At 41.5% G+C, this 22,838-nt stretch overlaps 1 long non-coding RNA gene across 2 annotated transcripts in view; it reads right to left on the reverse strand.

Annotated features, from left to right (window-relative positions):
• The window catches only part of LOC117340011, a 46,907-nt gene that overhangs the window by 8,352 nt on the left and 15,717 nt on the right, over positions 1-22,838 (reverse strand). Inside the window, exon 1 of one of the 2 annotated variants that reach the window (XR_004535353.1) lies at positions 2,384-3,132. The exons of the other annotated variant lie outside the window; for it this stretch is intronic. This is a non-coding gene — a long non-coding RNA (uncharacterized LOC117340011). Of the gene's footprint in view, positions 1-2,383; positions 3,133-22,838 lie in introns of those variants that run through there. 2 annotated transcript variants of the gene reach the window in all.

The following is a 22,838-nucleotide window of genomic DNA, read 5'->3' on the forward strand; positions in this document are numbered from 1 at the left end:
TACCACGCCCTACACTACCCTACACTTGTTGGGGGCCTGTACCACACCCCTACACTACCCTACACTTGTTGGGGACCTGTACCACGCCCTACACTACCCTAAACTTGTTGGGGACCTGTACCACGCCCTACACTACCCTACACTTGTTGGGGACCTGTACCACACCCCTACACTACCCTACACTTGTTGGGGACCTGTACCACGCCCTACACTACCCTACACTTGTTGGGGACCTGTACCACGCCCTACACTACCCTACACTTGTTGGGGACCTGTACCACGCCCTACACTACCCTACACTTGTTGGGGACCTGTACCACGCCCTACACTACCCTACACTTGTTGGGGACCTGTACCACGCCCCTACACTACCCTCCACTTATATACACACATTGGATGTTGGGGACCTGTACCACGCCCCTACACTACCCTACACTTGTTGGGGACCTGTACCACGCCCTACACTACCCTACACTTGTTGGGGACCTGTACCACGCCCTACACTACCCTACACTTGTTGGGGACCTGTACCACGCCCTACACTACCCTACACTTGTTGGGGACCTGTACCACGCCCTACACTACCCTACACTTGTTGGGGACCTGTACCACGCCCCGTCACTACCTCTTAGACTACATATTCTGAAGCTGTCAGTTGTGTACCAGTTTTCAGGTCATTCAACCAAAGGTCAAACTTGTTCCCTTTAAAATCTAGGTGAAGGGGAAGTAAGGTTACTAGTTTATCTTTCAAATCACTTTGAAATAAATTAACAATCAAGTGCTTAACATGTCTACACACTAACACATGGCTCATACATAATCTTCATACCAAAATTCAAGCAGTTTTTCAGCACGTTTTTCAATTGTCCAGGTGCATTTTTTCGTCTCAACTTGCATGGAATTAGGTCATTTTTTACCTTTAACTTCATTAAGACAGCAAAAGAGCATCACCATTAAGATTTATTACTTTTTATCAAATATCATCTTTACGAACTATTGAATTGTGTCAAGACTTGGATGTGGAAAGCATGTTTGTTTAGTTCTTATCAAATAAAACACATCCAACTATATTTATGTTTTTAATTTTCTTCTTAAAAGATTTGAATTTTACAGCAAGTAAGTAGGATTCCCAGTACAAGTAATTGTGAGCAAATTCAAGCACTTTTCCAGCACTGACCCCAGCATTGTCCAGTAGTGACCCCAGCATTTTCCAGCACTGACCAGAGCATTGTCCATTAATGACCCCAGCATTTTTCCAGTTCTGACCCCAAATTCTGGGAAATTTTCATTGTCTGCACAAACCATGAAACGCAGTGAATCTTATGTAAAAACTATCCCTGTTTCTCCCACAACTAATTTTGATAATTGTTCTGGAAGTATTTTCTGAATGAAAAGAATTATGAATTTTTAATTGTTTGATACCAATCTAATCATGAACCAAAAAATCAAATTTGGAAAAAAAGAAAATACATTAACTATTTAAAAACATCACATTTTAAAATCTATCGGTTTATCTTTCCCAACGAATACCAACTGTCACATGCTTTTGTTTAAATGTTATTTCTGCCTATTTGAGTTTCTAAATCTGATTCTCCCAGCTCCAGAAAAAAAAATGCACCAAAATGCCTTTTGAACTGTTTGTTTACATGAATTCATTGTTGCACAAATTTCAAATTTAAAACAAATCAGTTTAAGTTATCTTTTACCTCGTATGACTAGACATATTTGATACCCGTATAAAAGCCAGACTTATCAATATTCTGTTAGCTATGATCGGCTGTGTCTTTTGAAGTCATTGTAAGGTATGGTTTAAAAATTGTATAGACACAATATACATCAAAGGTAAAAATACACTATACCAGAACCGTCACACAATATCATCAATACACAGCTGTCCTGTCACATTTCTTATGATTTTTTTCCACCTTTTTCCCTATCTATACATTTACCTGGTTATATTACAGTAGCTTAATTGATCCTACTGTATACCTATTAGATAAATAACCTGTTGTTTTATCAGGAGTTTTATAAAAGTCTTACAAATTTTACTAACATGGTGGAATATTTTGGCCCTGGTTTATATTCTTGACATTGACATTTCATCAACTGTGGCTTAGTTTGAGGTATAAAATTAAATATCTTTAAGAGGAACTGTATCAGACTTATATACAATTAAAAGTAGGTAATGCAAATAACTCAACAATTGGTAACACTATTCCCTATGGTTTCTTTGGCCTTCCATGGAGTTCCTCTGGTCTCTAGACAGGTATGAAAATTAAGGAACCACCGTCGAATTCCTCTGGTCTGTTTGGGCATGAATCTTCAGACAGGTATGACAGAGAGCATGCAACCGTTTAAATGTTCTTTAATCTATTTAACCAACCGTTCAGTTCCCTCTGGTTTCTTTGGCCAACCGTTCAGTTCCCTCTGGTTTCTTTGGCCAACTGTTCAGTTCCCTCTGGTTTCTTTGGCCAACCGTTCAGTTCCCTCTGGTTTCTTTTAGTCGATCATTCAGTTCATTCTGGCTTCTTTGGCCAAACTGTTCAGTTCCTTCTTGCTCCTTTTGCCAAACCTTTCCGTTCCCTATGGTTTCTTTGGACAAACCATTCGGTTTATTCTGGTTTCTTTGGAAAAAAACCATTCAGCCTATAATAGACTGGTATGACAGAGAGCATGCAACCATTTAAATGTACTCTGGTTTTCTTTGGCCAACCATTCAGTTCCCTCTGGTGTTTTTGACCAACTGTTCAGTTCCCTATGGTTTCTTTGGCCTATTTATAGAAAGATATGATGGAGATCAGCCTATTCTGTTTCCTCTAGTTTTTTGGCCTACGGTATACATAGACTGCCATGATGGAGAACAATCCATTCTGTTCCCTCTGAAAGTTTCTATGGCTCATATATAGATGGACAAATTGACACTATCATTTGGTTCCATCTGGTTTCTTTGGCTAAACCTACAATCATCACTGCCTTTTTTGCCTCCTGTTTTTAATATATAGATGGACATACTGGTATGTTGGACAGTCATAATTGTTGAACTTGGGATTTTTTTCATTCATGAATTTTTACAAGCAACAACAGTCACTCCAGATGCTATCATTGTCACACCTGGGTTTATTGTGAGTCGATAATTAGACATTATATAAGATAATGGCGGTAAAATTACCAGTCTCTGAATAGGTGCCCGAGTACCTGTCCGATTACTGGATACCATGGATGACCATCACACCGCCATCTGGACACATTATCCTCCAAGGGTCAACAGAACTGGGATCAGCTGATCATTAAATAATTATATCACTTGTTCAGCAATGTCCGTCACCCTCATTTACAATATAACCATCTGCTGGAAGGGGTTACCTTAGGCAAAGTTACAGAGATGAGTGGGTCATCTTCATTGTTATTTATCTATACACTGTATCATACAAATGATAATGGTTCTCAGTTTTTCAATCTTTTATTTGATTTACTAGTGAACATATTTTTTAATTAGATTAACCTTTTAAACCTATTTTTATTTACCGGTAAAAATATCTTTTAATTTGATTTACGGATAAAAAGATTTTTATTTTGAGGTACTCTCTCAGTTATGGCTCTAGTTAATGTAATATAAGAAAATTACACAAATATGTATTTCATATGATAAAAATGATCTTTGTCAACATTTTTTCTAAACGGATGGAAAAAATGGATGATGTTAGTTGACGCTGCCTTAAACATGACATGATTTTTGGCTGATAACATATTCTTTTTCCTCTGTTAATGTCTTAATTAGTTAGTAACAATTCTGTGATCTAACTTTCATTAGTATCTAGATCTACTTTTCCTTCCATGATATGCTTGTTCTGATATCAGTCTATATTTCCTTTCTTCCTTCCTTGTTCCTCATAGAAATACAGTAATATATTAAACAAGAGGCCCACGGGCCTTAACGGTCACCTGAGTTTTGATATATTTTAGCACATTTGGCCCCTGTGATCTTGAATGAAGGTCAAGGTTATCCATTTGAACAAACTTGGTAGCCCTTCATCCCAGCATGCTACATACCTAATATTGTGTCTCTGGGCCTTTTGGTTATCAAGAAGAAGTCATTTAAAGATTTTAGTTTGAAATGAAAGTTGAATTGTGACGAATAGATTATTATTAAATCTTAATCAATTAGTATAATGTCACTATTGAAAAAAACCTTTCTTCTGAAAATAAAACAAATATTGTAAAAAAAAATTTTTATTTGCATACAAATTTTACTTGCAGAGTAGCTGAACCTTTGGTTTGTAGGAGTTAATTTGTTATTATACTGGACATAGAAATGTTTAAAATCTACAAATGTATTTATATTTCATCAGAACTCTCATCGTGTCTAATGTTTTATCCTTCGGCTAATCAAATTCATTCACAAGAATCCAAGGAAAAGAAATGAGAAGACAACTCACAAGTAATGGAAATTCAAAGGGGAGACAACTCACAAAGGTAAATTAACAATTAACAAATAACTATGAGTATCTATAGGGGAAACAACTTGCAAATAAAGCTATGAGCAATTAAATGTTATCAATCACTCGAAAAATGTCAATTTAAAAAAAAAGTTTGCGAAATTGAGATGTACCAGATTTACCTAGCTACTTGTACACAATAACCTGTCAGGCATTGAGTACATTGTTTAATAAATTAAAGTCTGTTTTCAGCATTCTTCCCTAAATTGCCTAATTATTTAACTGCTGTAGATGAGCTATCATTTTATACTTAATTTCTGTACTGCTGCTTCTATTAGCTGTAGAGTTCACAGACAATATCTGGGGAAGAGTTTTTTTTTTCTTTGGAATCAAACTGGGACTTTCTGTAAAGGATTGCCTCTTCTAGACTTATTGCACATGGTCTAACACAGCTGTGGGTGCCTCCTCTGTACATCAACATCATCATACAGGCTATTAAATGGACAGCACAGGTTTAACATCAGATATCGGGTAGTATTAGCTTGTTCTGGACACTCAACTCTGAACATAAAATTGAAATTATTTTAGAGAAAAATGGATGTGTTGGAGGGGGATGTGTGGGAGGGGGAATGTGTGGGAGGGTATGTGTGGGAGGGGGATGTGTGGGAGGGGGAATGTGTGGGAGGGGGATGTGGTTGGAGGGAATGTGTGGGAGGGGATGTGTGGGAGGGGGAATGTGTGGGAGGGGGGATGTGTGGGGGGGTGTGTGTGTGGGGGGGGTGTGTGTGGGCGGCGATGTTGGGGGGGGCCTGTGTGGGCGGGTGTGTGTGTGGGAGGGGGTGTGTGGGAGGGGGATGTGTCGGGGGCTGTTTGGCGGGGTGTGTGGGCGGGGTGTGTGGGCGGGGTGTGTGGGCGGGGGTGTGTGGGGGGGCTGTGTTGGGCGGGGGCGGGTGTGTTGCGGGGAATGTGCGGGAGGGGAATGTGGGGGGGGGGGATGTGTGGAGGGGGATGTGTGGGAGGGGCTGTGTGTGGGGGGGGAATGTGTGGGAGGGGGAATGTGTGGGAGGGGGGATGTGTGGGGAGGGTGTGTGGGGGGGTGGGGGGGGTGTGTGTGGGGGGTGTGTGGGAGGGGGATGTGTGGGGGGGGAATGTGTGGGAGGGGGAATGTGTGGGAGGGGAATGTGTGGGAGGGGGATGTGTGGCAGGGGGAATGTGTGTCAGGGGGATGTGTGGGAGGGGGAATGTGTGGGAGGGGGATGTGTGGGAGGGGGAATGTGTGGGAGGGGGAATGTGTGGGAGGGGGATGTGTGGGAGGGGAATGTGTGGGAGGGGTGTGTGTGGGAGGGGGAATGTGGGAGGGTGATGTGTGGGAGGGGAGGGGGATGTGTGGGAGGGGGGGGATGTGTGGGAGGGGAGAGTGTGATTCTTAAACCAAATAATCCATTGTTAGTTTCAATTAGTTTAAATCTAGATTAGAGTCAGGCTTATTGCTTCTGCCCCAGATTTAAATTATTTTAAAAATGCAAAACAAATTTGGTTGTTGGAATGTTTCAAATGTCACATTTAACATGATACTGTAAATGTACATATTTAGTGGTCATCTTATTTTACTGAATTTCGCTTTAGAAACATTGCATTAATTATAAATGTGCTTTTTACCTACATACTACATGTATACTATCTTAACTGAAAATAGTTTGGATGCGCCAATTCATCATTTGCTAATGTGTTAAAATTTGGAAATGCTCTAAGATATGAGTGTGCCAAAATTAGTACTTTTACACTGCCTCACCTATGTGAAGCTGCAATGTCAAGTAGTTTAGGAGATAGAACCCGGACATTTTTTTTTCTTTGATTTATAGGTCAAAGGTCAAAATAAATGTCAGAGTGACCTTATTTGGACACATTTGACACACTGTCTCACCTAGGTGACTCCATGCCCCAAGTATGAAACGTGTCAAGTAATGTAGGAGATAGAGCCCCAAAGGATACTGTGTGAAAAGAAGGAAGGAATCTAAATTATTTGACCCATTTGACCATGAATGTAGGTCAAGGTCATTCATTAGAACAACTTTGATAGCCCTTCACTCCAGCGAGTCACAGGACCAATATGAGGGCCCTATGCCACACAGCAATTGAGAAGCTGTTTAAAGGAAAAAAATGCACACTTGACACCAGGAGATATAAGCTCACTTGCCCTTTGAGCAGGTGAGCTAATCCATGGGGATATCCTGGCAATTTCTCAGATAATCTGGGCACTGTAACCCTCTCTGACCAGACAGCTTCAGTATTCTGATGCTTATAATCTGCTTGTGAAAGATTAAAAGTTGTTAAAGCTATATCATTGTCAGAAATGTAAATGAATATTCCCAATATCAGATATAACACATGTGTGTGTGTGAGTGTAGATAGGGGGACTAGTGCTATCCATCTGGACGGCTTTAGATGATGGTCCTATCATTACCAGCTGGGGATGGGATTTCACTATTAGGCCCCCAAGGATCTGATCCCTACTGCCAGGTGTAGGGAGAAGGAGTTTACAATCTGGGATAGCATGGTGGTCTGTATGTGAAGATTATTACTAGGCGGTGGGGGACTGTTCAGTCCACCCAGCTAGTGGAGTCCATAGATAAAGAGGGTGAAGATAATTGTAATATGAGTTACAGGAATTAATCTCAATATTCACACAGATATTGGGTGATGTGTTAGTGTATAGGAATAGGAAATGGAAGGATTGCCATATAGGCAGAGGGAATCCTGAAAACAAAACTCCACAAGACAGGTGTAGAAATGCTCTATACTGAAAAGATGATGTCTCCTGTAGCTCTTATGATCACAATTTTGACAGAAAAGGATTATTTTCTTGTGTAAGAAAGGTTGGTAGAACATTTAACCAACACCAGCAGTATCAAACATAAGGATGTAGCAGTCCAGAGGTCACATGACTACCCATATCGGATACTTAAAGGTGTCCACATCCATTTACAACCTGGAATTATTACCTAAAGATTTGTTAGCTTAATACTCCTTCTTATTGACACCATCACCACCCTCAAAGTATGTCATCTCTTAACTTATCAACTATACAAAATATATATTACACCAGAAAAACCCATGGCAGCTATCAAAGCAATTAATGAACTAGAATATTTTGTTAGACCTAGGTTTGCTAGAATTCTCTGGCTAAAGTTTATGTAAAGGACTCTTACACTAATCTATTTCCTCTTCTTAGGTCTTGCATCAGATATATCCATGAAAAAAAAATTAAAAGTTCCATTTTATTTATACCTTTAATGTTTCAGAGACAAGGGCTATATGCAGTCTTTGGCTACACAATGGCTTGGAATTACTATATAAGGAATGCTGGGAGCCTCATATTCTCATAAATCTTCAGCTCCTCAAGGACTGGAAAATCACAGCATTAGACTCAACCTGACAATGGTAGGAATTCACAACATTAGGTTCGGCCTCATAATTGTAAGGAATCAATACAAAGCTAGCACTTCTCAATGGTAGGGGCTCAATGATTGGTATGCTCAGAGGAAGGCAACACAAGGGCAGAATCAGGAGAGTGTCAACAGCCCTGGCAGATTGTCACGCTGGGGGAGGGAAATGGAATCATTAAAATATGGTACTACTCTCCTGAACATCTCATCAATGTGTATGGTGTGAAACATTGACCTTTGTGGGTCAACGAGTCAATGAACTCCAGAAGGAAATAAATCTTGTCCATAATTACAAAATGTTTCTGGCAGTAGTAGCTTAAAATGAATTGATTTGATATTAATGGTAAATAGAGTATTCCACAGTGTATATATGGAGGACCACCACCTGTGACAGCAGTGATGTGTTTATGGTCTCTGGTAGTGAGACACCCACAGGCACTTACCTTATCTAATATGTGCTGGCCATGGTCAGTGTTACTTAATATTGATTAGCACATTTTACATTCCTGGGATACCAGATTTATCCTAATGTAAGCCCAGTGGGTCAGCACCAGACTGGCAACCAGTGAAGAATGTGAAGAATTGCTCAGCTAAATTCTAATACTAGATTATCTCCCCCTAGTTTGAATCAGACATATTCTCGAGACCAGAATCATAAAGGTCAATTTTATTTATAATTTTAATATTCTAGAGACAGGGGGCCAGTCTGGCGAGTGGGAGTTTGGTTTGTTTGGTTTGTTTTGATTACAGCCTATCAACAGCCAGGGTCATTTAAGGACGTGCCAGGTTTTGGAGGTGGAGGAAAGCCGGAGTACCCGGAGAAAAACCACCGGCCTACGGTCAGTACCTGGCAACTGCCCCACGTAGGTTTCGAACTCGCAACCCAGAGGTGGAGAGCTAGTGATAAAGTGTCGAGACACCTTAACCACTCCGCCACCGCAGCGAGTGGGAGAGTCATGAAGTAATGAAATAGCAATTCTACAGAATTGATAGAGATGTGTTTATACATGTAGCATGTGCTCATTTCCAAGATAAAAAATACTGAAGTCATTATTTCTGAGAAAAGATAATGTAACAACTGATCCTTAATTAATTGCAGTAGTTTGCCAGAATACAGAATAGTGAATTAGGTACAGTACCCCATTTTTCGGCATAGCCGTATAATATTCTTTTTGCCCCGGATATGACGCGACAGGTGGCGTTACTGGTCAAGATGAAGTATGTGATTGGTCAATGTAGTGGTGAATGCAAAATACAGATATGCAGTTAAAAACGAAACAAAGTTAAGATTGAATGCAAGCTGAATAAGTGGATGTATCTTTTGAAATGTCACATTAATTAAATTATATTCCTGATTCAAATGCAGTCTTATTATCAGCAAACATGATTCAAACTGATATAATTTTGTTATCTGTGCTGAAATGGATTAGATCGTTAATTTATTTCACCAGCAGGCAGCAGTTTTACATTATAACCACCAGCATTAAAACTATGGCGTTTGGTAATAAGTCTATACATTAAAGTATTAATGCCACCCTTGTTCTGTGAGAATTACCAATAATTATAACTCAACTATCTAACAACACTGTAAACTTAATTATTTTTGTTTATAATTGTATTCCAATAGATAACAACAATGATTAATTGGCAGACCCGCAGACCTTGATTTGACAGCCCACACCCCGCCATTCAGTCACAAGCTATATTATGTTTCCCTGGGTGTATTACGGCATTAATATGGTAGTTTAATCTCAGGAGATGTGAGATTCTCAACATCAGACCTGTACCTGCAGGTGACAAATTTCTCCACATCCATCATTCAGTGTAATGCTATCATGCCTTTTGACATCCATCATCAGCTCATTATAATTATACAGGTTCAGCTATGTTTGGTTGTACCATGACAACAGCCATGACACATATTTTCAATAAATAACCTGACATGCTGCTGTTTTTCTCCACGGAGATTATAAATGAATTATCTCCCCCTAGGTGTGAAGATACCTCCAGGGAACTACAGGCAAAACAATGACAAATCCTTAATTAGCGGAGATATTAGTCATTTCACAATTTTCAGGAAAACTGTAAATTTTCATGATTATCCTAATGAGTTTCAACAAGAAATATTGTGAAAAGGACCTTAATTAATTTCAGATATGGACGGTTGCCACAACAACTGGAGCCGAAGTACATCCTGGTTTACATAACCAATTAATCAGTTACATAAACACATCAATAAATACACAGTAATACTAAACAATACCATGGTAACCTGGCCAATCAAACTGGTCAGCCACTGGACATCTGTTCACTGACCACTCGATACTCAGTGACCGCTATATCCACTCCAACTATGATCTGGCATTGGACAAAATACGCCTTACCAAGCCTATAATAATCACTGAATTATGAAGAGCTGTAATTTTAATGTCGTGTTAAAAACCTCCAGGCAGTTAGTGTGTTGGCCTCCTTAGGTTGTACTGCAGGATAAATCCTCCTAATTCTCTACTCATGTTGATCAAATGACTTTGGAAGCAAAATAAGAAACCGTACCAGCTGTAATACATTTCATCTTCAAATATAACTTATCATATTGGTGCTCTCAACAAATGATCATCAATTAAAAATCTTAGTGAATAATCATTTGCATCTGAACATCATTAAGTCTTTCATAAAAAGGTGATTAAGCACACCTTTTATTTCATTTCCTTCACTCAGATCCAATGGTCCTGATTTTAATCAAATGCAAGTATCTTACAAAATTCAATATATATATTTGTAATTTTGATCTAACTGATCAAATCTTCACCATGCTACTGTTTTTATTTAATACTGATTATTAATTGACCAGCTGTTTAAGTTGTTTCCCCTCTCCTCCCCCTACCCATATCAGTTTGTTTCTCAGAAAGCTGAGAAACAGGCCAATCTGTGCTGTTGAGGGTGTGGCCTTGGGCAAGACACTTTACCCTAATGCTCTGGATGGCATGCAATGGGACTTCCCTATATTGTTCAGTAAGGCAGTCACCAACTACTACAATGAAACCCAGCAAACAAACAAACCTCTATAAAGGAATGTTTTGTAGGAAAATCAGTAAAAATAACCATAAAATCTCAAACAAACCTGATCAGTTAAATGACAGACCAGAGGTGTGTGTGGTCTCACTAGCCGTATCTCTAAATCTGGTGAAGCCTCATCAATTCTGCTGGATTTTACAGTATGTTATGGAGACAGTGGTATGATGGCAAGAATGTACAAAGGTTATATCAAGACCACTTTGACAGCAAAATATGTCTGCAACTTCAATAAGATGGATGAGCATGTGACCTTCAGAGTCTAGCTGTATCTCAGACCGTTAGTCCCCATCAGTCAACATCAAAATCAGAGATAGCCAGAAATACTAGTATCAAATAAATTAACTGATGATAATTTTGTAATAATTGAACTTTCAAATATTAATATAATCCTAAACAGAAGGATTTAAATGGCTGGCATTATTGTTTTAGTCACTACCAATCTATTTCACAAACATATACCCGAGTCTGACTCCATCAGGAAAGTGGTCAAGGGTAATCTTTGAACTGAAACACTGACCAATTATAAGTTGTGTAATGTAGTAAACTAAATCTGTAGCTTTAGGGGTTGGGTTCATCATGTGGAATCTATAGTGTATATTACTATACCCCACACTCGCATTAGGGGGCAGGTTTGTCAACTGGAATCTATCATTAGGGGGTAGGGTTGGCCATTGGTCAACTGGAATCTAGCATTAGGGGGTAGGGTTGGTCAACTGGAATCTAGCATTAGGGGGTAGGGTTGGTCAACTGGAATCTAGCAGTAGGGGGTAGGGTTGGTCAACTGGAATCTAGCATTAGGGGGTAGGGTTGGTCAACTGGAATCTAGCATTAGGGGGTAGGGTTGGTCAACAGGAATCTAGTTTTAGGGGGCGGGTTGGTCAACTGGAATCTAGCATTAGGGGGTAGGCACATTACATTTTACATAAAACATTTCCCCAAAAGTTATTCATTCTGACTTTGGGAAGTAATAGTTAACCTCTAACAGCAACCTTGAAATCAAATATTAGAAACTAGGTACAATTATTAAGGAGTAAACTGATGCCTTTCAACACTTGCACCAAAAACTTAACATTTAGAAACCAACGCTGATGCCAATGCGGGGTGATAACATATTGGAGAGGCAAGCTAAAAAGGAGCTTAAGCTAGCTCTTTCAGGGACTGATCATATTAAATTCAACGTACCATGAGGTATGTAATTTAGTCACTGAGTATGTTAATAACTTGTAACCTCATCCAAACCTTATATTTCAGCAGCTAACTATGAATAATGGAAAACAAAAACTTTAAAAAAAACCTCACAAATTACATAATTTCTTGTTTGAAAGCTTTCCAACATTTAGGTTCACACCGGTGTAGCAAAATAAAAATTGTTGAACAACTTATTTTCATGAAGACATTTAAGAAATTAGAAAAAAAAGGAATACATGTGTATATAATTGTAATATGATTTGGGATTTAGGACATCCAGGGTAAACTGACCCCTGACATTTAGGGAGGTTTATATATTGGAAATTGATCTGTAGCCTGTCTGAACAGGCCTCTGACTACCAGGTAATACAGAGATACAAAATAGAGACTTTTATATTTGTCATTTCTGGATGTAGACACTTGAGATTTTTTGCATTTGCTCCTCCAGCATGCATGATGCTTCATGAGAATGTACAGAGCAGGCACCCACACCTTGATGTATTGAAATAAAATTATTGAAAAGCGATGTTAATACCAGCTGCCTAAAACACCCTATAATTTCAGCTTTTTAAAAAGGAAAAAAAAAATCATCTAAAATATCCTTAATGTGCTGTCAAAGTTTTCTAAAACTATAGCATTATGCCTATATTGCCCTGAAGAAGGAAGCATTGTTTTATGATTAGTGCTAGTAACTGTCAAGTCTCGCTCATACCAGTTAAAAGTCTGCACCAAAACAATCTTGAACTTCAGGGTCCTATAAAAATATGTCTTTTATGATAGAAAACATTTATTTCAAGTGTACATATACCAATTTCTCTTTAAATGGGCCTGTCACTTGGTGCAAATCTTTAGGTATGACGGTCCCTATCTGTCAAACTCCAGAAACTCGTTCAACATCGAGCCTAATCAAGGTAAATTCTAACAAATGAGTTGAGGAAATACTGATTTGGCAAGTTTTCTAATAGGGCCCAAGGTTATCAGATATACCTGGCCTAAAGGTTATCAATCCTTCTGTCATGAATCAATTCATCTCAGTATTGTTAGCTTAATTCACAAAATCGAGAAAAAATTAACAGCATCTCTACCAGTGAAGAAGTCATACCTGGGTATAAATTCAGATGGTATATATTATCTTCTTCAAATAAGAAAGTTTAATTTCTGTAAAATGAAATTTTAAATGATAAGTATTTCCAAAAAGCAAATAAAAATATCCATGTTTCACCTTTTGTGTAAGTTGACTAAACTTTGGCTGGTTAAGTCCTTGGTCCAGAACAAATGGTACCAGGGAAGTATAGGGGGTGTCATAAGCTGGGCTCTGGCGTGTAGATATGGTTAGTAGTATCAGCAGATAATGTCAAATTCTGTAGCAATTACCTCCATTGTTGTTGCTTTTATTCTTGTCCCGGTCAATTTAACTGCCAGGTCTTATTATAGACCTACTGAAATTAACAACAGTTGTAGGTCAATTTGTTTACAATTATCTCCAATAACAGATCCACATTCTACTGACTGTCAGATAAAAATGGTGAAATGGGACACCAAATAGCAATAGTTTAACGGGACAGTAAATAACAATAGTTTAACGGGACAGTAAATAACAATAGTTTAACGGCCGGTACCCGGACACCCAATAATAGTTTAACGGCCGGTACCCGGACACCCAATAATAGTTTAACGGCCGGTACCCGGACACCCAATAATAGTTTAAAGGCCGGTACCCGGACACCCAATAATAGTTTAACGGCCGGTACCCGGACACCAACTAATAGTTTAACGGCCGGTACGCACAGGTTCGTCAATATTTATTTAATTTTGTTCGAACTAACCAGAGGTTTACCGTAAGAATAGTTTAACGGGACACCAAATAACAATAGTTTAACGGGACAGTAAATAACAATAGTTTAACGGGACACCAAATAACAATAGTTTAACGGGACAGTAAATAACAATAGTTTAACGGGACAGTAAATAACAATAGTTTAACGGGACAGTAAATAACAATAGTTTAACGGGACACCAAATAACAATAGTTTAACGGGACAGTAAATAACAATAGTTTAACGGGACAGTAAATAACAATAGTTTAACGGGACAGTAAATAACAATAGTTTAACTAATTAGAGGTGTACACTTGTTACTGATTATAAACTGCTTGTAAACTCAATAATCACCATATATCCTACCTGTCTACCCCAATAATCAATAAAGCTGGTATTTACCTATAATTACCTGTATGGTCAATAAAAACAGAGAACTTGCAGGTGTTTAGTAAAAATCTTTATGTCAATCTATCACTTAGCAATTGTTCATTTTGTGTCTATTGACCAAACCTTATGTCAATGGAAGTTTAATTAGTTTTAATTTGTATGTCGGGTACCAACCATATCTGGGGTTGAAATATGAAGTCATCATCAGGCATACTGGACCATACAGGGTTAGACTTAAAATCCAACGATGGGGTGGTGTTACCAGGCCTATTGGACCATACAGGGTTAGACTTAAAATCCAACGATGGGGTGGTGTTACCAGGCCTACTGGACCATACAGGGTTAGACTTAAAATCCAACGATGAGGTGGCGTTACCAGGCCTACTGGACCATACAGGGTTAGACTTAAAATCCAACGATGGGGTGGTGTTACCAGGCCTATTGGACCATACAGGGTTAGACTTAAAATCCATCAATGGGGTGGAATTACCAGGCCTACTGGACCAATTTGTATGACATTTCTGATGTAAAATCACAAACAAAGAAATTTGGATTTTTGAAGTTGTTGTTTTTGGCAGAAGCATGAGTAAAGGCTGGACATGACCTTGAAGTGTTCATGACTCAAACATTCTTTGTGAACATTACAATTTGTTGGAGGCCAGATAGATGATGATGCTGGGCATCTGACCTTGAGTTGGCACTAGGACAGTAAAATGTCAGGAAAGTGAGGGTTGAAGTCCCTCACTCCTGGCTAAACAACCAGTTCATTTCTGTCTCTCTGACACCAGCTCCTCAAGCTTACTAAATGTGGTCTCCGCTGCCATCCTCAATTTCCTACATCATCTGGAGGAAGCTTTACAAAACTGTCTTGGAATCATTATTCTAATTATTCTAAGTCAAGAAAAAATCATGTTTGACCGCTTCCAGTGTGCCATTTCCCTACATTATGAGGATCCTGCCGTGCAGTTTGGAGCATTTTCACTTTTATTTCTCAGCTGCTTTATCAACAATTATTTGAAGTTTGTCTCATTGACATTTACATGCGTTATATTTATACCCAGTAATTATAATTTACTGTCAACTTGGTACTGACGATAAATCTTGTAGGTCATGTGTTTTAATTGGTCAAAGTTTCATAGTTTTACAAAAAAATCAAAAGTTAATAACACATTAAGGAAGCATTTTTCAACTTTATAATTTTCAGTCGTGGTGGGTATCTATTTTTTGTGCTTTGATTCCATATCCTCAAAAATACAGCCTTTCCAATAATGCTCCTCCGATTCTGCAGCTCAATATGGCCAGTTCACCTGTAGGCATCAGTGGATCTGACTGAGGGTGTAGGGGGCAAAGGGCAAAATCCCCGATTTATTGGGCTTAATTACAGTGCATGCAGAGTTCAATGTGGTATAAAACCTGTAACACATACTATTACGACTCATCAGTAGTGGTATGGAGATTATTACTATACATGTGGGTTCCATCTTCTATACAGCCCGGTTACCTTGGACATGTGGCTGCCCCTTGGCACAGACAAATCATTTAATATTAAACAGCACTAAACCTCCACCATAAATGTCTATACTGATGTAGCCAAATCTGCCTCTGAGACTGACAGATACTCCCCCACAATTAGTACTACCCGCCTCAGCATCAAGTCCATGTGTCATTACTGCCAGTCACTCTCTCTCTTCCTCAGCTTATCAATTTTAAAGCCTTCGGGACATTTTTTCTTGTTTATCATTACTTGTGCCGTTTCATTACCTAGATAACACTAACAGCAGTAGATTTTTGATTTATTATACTGCAGCAGTATATTTTTGAATTATTATACTGGAGCAGTAGATTTTTGATTTATTATACTGCAGCAGTAGATTTTTTTTATTTATTATACTGCAGCAGTAGATTTTTGATTTATTATACTGCAGCAGTAGATTTTTGATTTATTATACTGCAGCAGTAGATTTTTGATTTATTATACTGCAGCAGTAGATTTTTTTTATTTATTATACTGCAGCAGTAGATTTTTGATTTCTTATACTGCAGCAGTATATTTTTTTTATTTATTATACTGCAGCAGTAGATTTTTTATTTATTATACTGCTTGAGTAAGAGGAGATATGATTGAGTTATACAAAATACTCAATGGCATATACAACAAGGAATGTTGTAATACCGTGGTGTTATGGGAAGACGCGTCACAGAGACACAGCTTATCATATCATATCATCATATCATATGCAGCAGTAGATTTTTTATTCATTATACTGCAGCAGTAGAATTCCATCTGTGGGTAAATCTCACTTCAGTAGTTTATGGCCACACCAGCCACAGTGATTTTCAGGCAGAGTCTCCTTGTAGTAGCTGGTGGCTACCTCACTGGACAATATATGGAAGGCCTGCCACATCCTATCAAGAGCAAATTGGGGTAAAGCACCTTGCCCAAAGATATAACCATAGCAGTACTGATGATGGTCCATGTACATGTATGGTCTCAGCTTCCTGGGAATCACAAACCACCTCAGGTAGAGATCAAACCACCCCTATACAAACCACCTCAGGTAGATATCAAACCACCGGCCCTTATACAAACCACCTCAGGTAGAGATCAAACCACCCCTATACAAACCACCCCAGGTAGAGATCAAACCACCCCTATACAAACCACCTCAGGTAGAGATCAAACCACCCCTATACAAACCACCTCAGGTAGAGATCAAACCACCGGCCCTTATACAAACCACCTCAGGTAGAGATCAAACCACCGGCCCTTATACAAACCACCTCAGGTAGAGATCAAACCACAGGCCCTTATACAAACCAACTCGGGTAGGGATCAAACCACCCCTATACAAACCACCTCAGGTAGAGATCAAACCACCCCTATACAAACCACCCCAGGTAGAGATCAAACCACCCCTATACAAACCACCTCAGGTAGAGATCAAACCACCGGCCCTTATACAAACCACCTCAGGTAGAGATCAAACCACCCCTATACAAACCACCTCGGGTAGAGATCAAACCACCCCTATACAAACCACCCCAGGTAGAGATCAAACCACCCCTATACAAACCACCTCAGGTAGAGATCAAACCACCCCTATACAAACCACCCCAGGTAGAGATCAAACCACCCCTATACAAACCACCCCAGGTAGAGATCAAACCACCGGCCCTTATACAAACCACCCCAGGTAGAGATCAAACCACCGCCCCTTATACAAACCAACCCAGGTAGAGATCAAACCACCGGCCCTTATACAAACCACCTCAGGTAGAGATCAAACCACCCCTATACAAACCACCTCGGGTAGAGATCAAACCACCAGCCCTTATACAAACCAACCCAGGTAGAGATCAAACCACCCCTATACAAACCACCTCAGGTAGAGATCAAACCACCGGCCCTTATACAAACCAACCCAGGTAGAGATCAAACCACCGGCCCTTATACAAACCAACCCAGGTAGAGATCAAACCACCGGCCCTTATACAAACCAACCCAGGTAGAGATCAAACCACCGGCCCTTATACAAACCAACCCAGGTAGAGATCAAACCACCGGCCCTTATACAAACCAACCCAGGTAGAGATCAAACCACCGGCCCTTATACAAACCAACCCAGGTAGAGATCAAACCACCGGCCCTTATACAAACCAACCCAGGTAGAGATCAAACCACCGGCCCTTATACAAACCAACCCAGGTAGAGATCAAACCACCGGCCCTTATACAAACCAACCCAGGTAGAGATCAAACCACCGGCCCTTATACAAACCAACCCAGGTAGAGATCAAACCACCAACCCTTATACAAACCACCCCAGGTAGAGATCAAACCACCCCTATACAAACCACCTCAGGTAGAGATCAAACCACCCCTATACAAACCACCCCAGGTAGAGATCAAACCACCCCTATACAAACCACCTCAGGTAGAGATCAAACCACCCCTATACAAACCACCTCAGGTAGAGATCAAACCACCGGCCCTTATACAAACCACCTCGGGTAGAGATCAAACCACCGGCCCCTATACAAACCACCCCAGGTAGAGATCAAACCACCCCTATACAAACCACCCCAGGTAGAGATCAAACCACCCCTATACAAACCACCTCAGGTAGAGATCAAACCACCCCTATACAAACCACCTCAGGTAGAGATCAAACCACCCCTATACAAACCACCTCAGGTAGAGATCAAACCACCCCTATACAAACCACCTCAGGTAGAGATCAAACCACCGGCCCTTATACAAACCACCTCAGGTAGAGATCAAACCACCCCTATACAAACCACCTCAGGTAGAGATCAAACCACCTCAGGTAGATATCAAACCACCCCTATACAAACCACCTCGGGTAGAGATCAAACCACCGGCCCTTATACAAACCAACCCAGGTAGAGATCAAACCACCGGCCCTTATACAAACCACCCCAGGTAGAGATCAAACCACCCCTATACAAACCACCTCAGGTAGAGATCAAACCACCCCTATACAAACCACCCCAGGTAGAGATCAAACCACCCCCTATACAAACCACCTCAGGTAGAGATCAAACCACCCCTATACAAACCACCTCAGGTAGAGATCAAACCACCGGCCCTTATACAAACCACCTCAGGTAGAGATCAAACCACCCCTATACAAACCACCTCAGGTAGAGATCAAACCACCTCAGGTAGATATCAAACCACCCCTATACAAACCACCTCGGGTAGAGATCAAACCACCGGCCCTTATACAAACCAACTCAGGTAGAGATCAAACCACCGGCCCTTATACAAACCAACCCAGGTAGAGATCAAACCACCGGCCCTTATACAAACCAACCCAGGTAGAGATCAAACCACCGGCCCTTATACAAACCACCTCGGGTAGAGATCAAACCACCGGCCCTTATACAAACCAACCCAGGTAGAGATCAAACCACCGGCCCTTATACAAACCACCCCAGGTAGAGATCAAACCACCCCTATACAAACCACCCCAGGTAGAGATCAAACCACCCTTATACAAACCACCCCAGGTAGAGATCAAACCACCGGCCCTTATACAAACCAACCCAGGTAGAGATCAAACCACCCCTATACAAACCACCCCAGGTAGAGATCAAACCACCCCTATACAAACCACCCCAGGTAGAGATCAAACCACCCCTATACAAACCACCCCAGGTAGAGATCAAACCACCCCTATACAAACCACCTCAGGTAGATATCAAACCACCCCTATACAAACCACCTCGGGTAGAGATCAAACCACCCCTATACAAACCACCTCAGGTAGAGATCAAACCACCGGCCCCTATACAAACCACCTCAGGTAGAGATCAAACCACCCCTATACAAACCACCTCGGGTAGAGATCAAACCACCCCTATACAAACCACCTCAGGTAGAGATCAAACCACCCCTATACAAACCACCTCAGGTAGAGATCAAACCACCGGCCCCTATACAAACCACCCCAGGTAGAGATCAAACCACCGGCCCTTATACAAACCACCCCAGGTAGAGATCAAACCACCCCTATACAAACCAACCCAGGTAGAGATCAATCCACCCCTATACAAACCACCTCAGGTAGAGATCAAACCACCGGCCCTTATACAAACCACCTCAGGTAGAGATCAAACCACCCCTATACAAACCACCTCAGGTAGAGATCAAACCACCCCTATACAAACCACCTCAGGTAGAGATCAAACCACCCCTATACAAACCACCTCAGGTAGAGATCAAACCACCCCTATACAAACCACCTCGGGTAGAGATCAAACCACCCCTATACAAACCAACCCAGGTAGAGATCAAACCCCCCCCTATACAAACCACCTCAGGTAGATATCAAACCACCCCTATACAAACCAACCCAGGTAGAGATCAAACCACCCCTATACAAACCACCTCAGGTAGAGATCAAACCCCCCCTATACAAACCACCCCAGGTAGAGATCAAACCACCCCTATACAAACCACCTCAGGTAGATATCAAACCACCCCTATACAAACCACCTCGGGTAGAGATCAAACCACCCCTAAACAAACCACCTCAGGTAGAGATCAAACCACCGGCCCCTATACAAACCACCTCGGGTAGAGATCAAACCACCGGCCCTTATACAAACCACCTCGGGTAGAGATCAAACCACCCCTATACAAACCACCCCAGGTAGAGATCAAACCACCGGCCCTTATACAAACCACCCCAGGTAGAGATCAAACCACCCCTATACAAACCACCTCAGGTAGATATCAAACCACCCCTATACAAACCACCTCGGGTAGAGATCAAACCACCCCTATACAAACCACCTCAGGTAGAGATCAAACCACCGGCCCCTATACAAACCACCTCGGGTAGAGATCAAACCACCGGCCCCTATACAAACCACCTCGGGTAGAGATCAAACCACCGGCCCTTATACAAACCAACCCAGGTAGAGATCAAACCACCCCTATACAAACCACCTCAGGTAGAGATCAAACCACCGGCCCCTATACAAACCACCTCAGGTAGAGATCAAACCACCGGCCCCTATACAAACCACCTCGGGTAGAGATCAAACCACCGGCCCTTATACAAACCAACCCAGGTAGAGATCAAACCACCCCTATACAAACCACCTCAGGTAGAGATCAAACCACTGGCCCCTATACAAACCACCTCAGGTAGAGATCAAACCACCGGCCCTTATACAAACCACCTCAGGTAGAGATCAAACCACCCCTATACAAACCACCTCGGGTAGAGATCAAACCACCCCTACACAAACCACCTCGGGTAGAGATCAAACCACCAGCCCTTATACAAACCAACCCAGGTAGAGATCAAACCACCGGCCCTTATACAAACCAACCCAGGTAGAGATCAAACCACCGGCCCTTATACAAACCACCTCGGGTAGAGATCAAACCACCCCTATACAAACCACCTCAGGTAGAGATCAAACCACCGGCCCTTATACAAACCACCTCGGGTAGAGATCAAACCACCGGCCCTTATACAAACCACCTCGGGTAGAGATCAAACCACCGGCCCTTATACAAACCAACCCAGGTAGAGATCAAACCACCGGCCCTTATACAAACCAACCCAGGTAGAGATCAAACCACCCCGATACAAACCACCTCAGGTAGAGATCAAACCACCCCTATACAAACCACCCCAGGTAGAGATCAAACCAACCCTATACAAACCACCTCAGGTAGAGATCAAACCACCGGCCCTTATACAAACCACCCCAGGTAGAGATCAAACCACCGGCCCCTATACAAACCACCTCAGGTAGAGATCAAACCACCCCTATACAAACCACCTCAGGTAGAGATCAAACCACCCCTATACAAACCACCTCAGGTAGAGATCAAACCACCGCCCCTTATACAAACCAACCCAGGTAGAGATCAAACCACCGGCCCCTATACAAACCACCTCAGGTAGAGATCAAACCACCCCTATACAAACCACCCCAGGTAGAGATCAAACCACTGGCCCCTATACAAACCACCTCAGGTAGAGATCAAACCACCGGCCCTTATACAAACCACCTCAGGTAGAGATCAAACCACCCCTATACAAACCACCCCAGGTAGAGATCAAACCACCCCTATACAAACCACCTCAGGTAGAGATCAAACCACCCCTATACAAACCACCTCAGGTAGAGATCAAACCACCGGCCCTTATACAAACCACCTCAGGTAGAGATCAAACCACCCCTATACAAACCACCTCGGGTAGAGATCAAACCACCGGCCCTTATACAAACCAACCCAGGTAGAGATCAAACCACCGGCCCTTATACAAACCAACCCAGGTAGAGATCAAACCACCGGCCCTTATACAAACCAACCCAGGTAGAGATCAAACCACCGGCCCTTATACAAACCACCTCGGGTAGAGATCAAACCACCGGCCCTTATACAAACCAACCCAGGTAGAGATCAAACCACCGGCCCTTATACAAACCACCTCAGGTAGAGATCAAACCACCCCTATACAAACCACCTCAGGTAGAGATCAAACCACCGGCCCTTATACAAACCACCTCAGGTAGAGATCAAACCACCCCTATACAAACCACCCCAGGTAGAGATCAAACCACCGGCCCTTATACAAACCACCTCAGGTAGAGATCAAACCACCCCTATACAAACCACCCCAGGTAGAGATCAAACCACCGGCCCTTATACAAACCACCCCAGGTAGAGATCAAACCACCGGCCCTTATACAAACCACCCCAGGTAGAGATCAAACCACGGGCCCTTATACAAACCAACCCAGGTAGAGATCAAACCACCCCTATACAAACCACCTCGGGTAGAGATCAAACCACCCCTATACAAACCACCCCAGGTAGAGATCAAACCACCCCTATACAAACCACCTCAGGTAGAGATCAAACCACCCCTATACAAACCACCTCAGGTAGAGATCAAACCACCCCTATACAAACCACCCCAGGTAGAGATCAAA

This window comes from Pecten maximus, chromosome 12 (assembly GCF_902652985.1).
Source record: "Pecten maximus chromosome 12, xPecMax1.1, whole genome shotgun sequence".
NCBI classification, from domain to species: domain Eukaryota; kingdom Metazoa; phylum Mollusca; class Bivalvia; order Pectinida; family Pectinidae; genus Pecten; species Pecten maximus.